Source organism: Adiantum capillus-veneris, chromosome 5 (assembly GCF_014529385.1).
Source record: "Adiantum capillus-veneris isolate H3 chromosome 5, ASM1452938v2, whole genome shotgun sequence".
Lineage (NCBI taxonomy): Eukaryota > Viridiplantae > Streptophyta > Polypodiopsida > Polypodiales > Pteridaceae > Adiantum > Adiantum capillus-veneris.
In genome coordinates, this window is record NC_140935.1 from 65,687,557 (window position 1) to 65,690,833 (window position 3,277).

Genomic DNA, 3,277 nt, shown 5'->3' on the forward strand with positions numbered 1-3,277 from the left:
TAGTCCAGTGTTGCTCTTGGTAACTATTGGGCTGGAGTTGTTGTTAGTCCCACTGAATGATGCCCTTCTTTTTAGGCTAGTTCAATGTTTCTCTCACCATCGGCTCTACTACTTGGATGGAGTTGTCATAAAGTCCTATTGAATGATTCCCTACTCTTTAAGCTAGTTCGATGGTTGCAAAAATTGTCGTTACTTTCATTGAACGAAATTCATATTTAATATAAATATTGCAAGATTGGGCACCCTCCTATTGTATGTGGTTAACCACAATGGGATAACTGGCGTGTAATGGTTAATTATTGTGCTATCTTTCTATTTTTACTAATGGTGAGTTGATGCTGTGTAGATTGGAATTATAAAGTTGAGGAGTAGGGGTTGACAATAAATTAATCTCAGCCATTTTGCATTTGCACAATGTTAAAAGTGCAAAGAGAAGTGGAAGAAGAGATATCAAATGACAAGGGAATTTGGATAATCAGTGTAGAACATAAAAGGGGATTCTACTTTAATTAGGAGAAAAATTAACCTAGGAAACAACCCTACCCAATTACCTCAAAATTACCATCATTCAAACCCTCTGCAAACCGTAGCAACAAGTCACCTAGCCTCTTGCAGTAGAACTTATAAAAACCACCATATACATTGCGATCATCCCCTCTCAGCTTGCAAGGCCATCACTCGCTAGCCCCGAGGGCCAATTACCTCCTTGACTCAGGTACAATGTGTCTATAGCCAGCCGACTGTAGGTGGGTCCACCAGGTGTTAGAGAGAGAGAGAGAGAGAGAGAGAGAGAGAGAGAGAGAGAGAGAGAGAGAGAGAGAGAGAGAGAGAGAGAGAGAGTATCGCTAGTTTTGGTGCCACCTAATAGCATTCATAAGCACAAATTGAAAGCCTTGGGATTTGTGCTGACCACACATGGTATTGTTCTGTAGACGTTGAGCACAAAATGTGCAAGGAATGAGGCATGCAAGCCTTGTTTTGCCCCACATTGTCTCCCTCAGTCTTGTGTCATCTACTGGCATCACCAATATGCTATGATCTGTACTTACTTGGGCGCCCAAGCCTCACAAGGCCTTTTTTTTTTCTCCCATCATCGAATATGGCCTTTGCTGACACATCCTCCTCCTCAAGTTGACTTTGTTGCAACACTTTTTGTGCTCGTTGCCGACATGCAAGTTCAAGTGTATATATATATATTTCTAAGCTTCAGAAAAAGGTGTGCTTCAAATTAACTAATGGGTGGCCGACTTTTAGTCCTCAAGGGTACAGTCACCCCCCAATTACCTCAAATCCTTGGTTGGCCACCCAACATAAGCTGAAAACTCTATTGGTTTCCCCATTCTAACCACTTTTGGATGCCCATTGCATGTCAAGCCACTCAAGAGGCACTTCACCCCCATCTAACTCACCGTCTTGGTGGGTTGCCCAACATAAGAACATGTTTGGCCGTCCTTAATTCTTTGGGCTACCAATTACTTACCTAGCTACATCATTTAAGAAAAAATTCTTTGCCATCTAATTCCTTCTAACTTGTCTCCCATGACATTCTCACACTATTTTATTTAAAAAAATGACCTTATGGCCTCCAAATTTAATCTTTGAAAGTTAACCTTATGAGAAGCCAACCGTATTCCCACCAAGGCCTTTGCAGCTGGCCTCCCAAGTCGATGCATCTCGACTCACAAGAGTTTGGGTTGTGTTGCACATTCTAGATTCAAGTGAGCAACCAAACAGGGCCATAAATCATCAAAAGCTACTCTCTTCCAATTGACTTTCAACTATTTGACCTTTGTATGGCCATAGCCATAACAAAAAGTCCCACATGTGAACACACAAAGGCCATTGGATTCGACAACAAGGTAAATCAATCTAAACTTATTACATTTTCATGAGTTTTCAGAGTTGGAGATAATATGGCCACGATATAAATAGTAAATAGTTTTTAGCTTCCAAAATTTTATATCTCTGTGTAATTACTTGTATATAATATGCTTTTAAAATATTCCATAAATTTTCTCTTAGAAAGTATTATGCTTTGCAACACTATCGCTTTTCACTTTGAAAAAATTATACATGTATTTCCTTGATATTACTAACTATTTATCTCAACCTATGAGGACTACTTCTACCTTATTACCAAGTAAAAACATCTTGACACCTAGATGATGATCCAACTCTAAAATTTTGACCCTTCTTCTACTAGGAAATCACTCATTGTATAAACAATTCACAAATTTATAGTTTTTACATGACTAACTTACACCTATGCAGTTGTACTTTTTTTCTTCTCTCTTTGTTTTTGCAGATGACACAAAATAAATATTACCACTCTTTAGAAAACTCTCGTCACCAACAACTGCAAATTCAACGCATGGGGCAATGTACGAAGAATCCCAATCTCTGAGCGAGCAAATCCAAGCGAGCACTAAACTGAGCAAACAAATACAAAGAAAGTTGAAAACATTTAGACACATATTTGTTGATGACCAATAGTTTCCAAAGAAAACCCAAAGGATTCATATAGCGAGCAAATCCGAGTGAGCACTAAATCGAGCAAAGACATTGAAAATATTTAGACACATAGTTGTTGATGACCAATAGTTTTCAAGGAAATGGTAGTTTACCGTGCCTCTGACGAGGTAAACCCATATGATTTAGAACTATGTTGTCGTATAAGATAAAGCCAATATATTCAAAACCATGAACTCTCTTACCATGGTTGTTGGTAGTGAATGCAAAGACAATGTAGAACTTGAAACACAGTGCTATTGATGACCTATAATTTTTAAGAAAATATAGTCGAGAGCATACTAAGTAACTGAACTCACGCAATTCCTTACAAGGTAAAGCCAAAAGATGCAAAAATTGTCAACTCCTAGGATAGAAGTTGATAGTAAATCCAAATGCCAACAAAAAACGACCACAATATACTAAATACATGGAAAGTTTATGTGTTCGAAGCCTTATATATTCGACGTATCCCAAAAATTTAAAATTGCAACCTAAAAACTCCTAAGATGGTGATTGATAGTTAACGTAAATGCCCACAAAAAACTACTGCAACGAGCAAATTTGAGTGAGCACTAAATCGAGCAAAGACATTGAAAACATTTAGACACATATTTGTTGATGACCAATAGTTTCCAAGGAAATAAATTAATAGTTTACCGTGCCTCTTACGAGGTAAACCCATATGATTTAGAACTGTGTTGTCGTACAAGGTAAAGCCAATATATTCAAAACCATGAACTCCCTTACCACGATTGTTGGTAAGGAA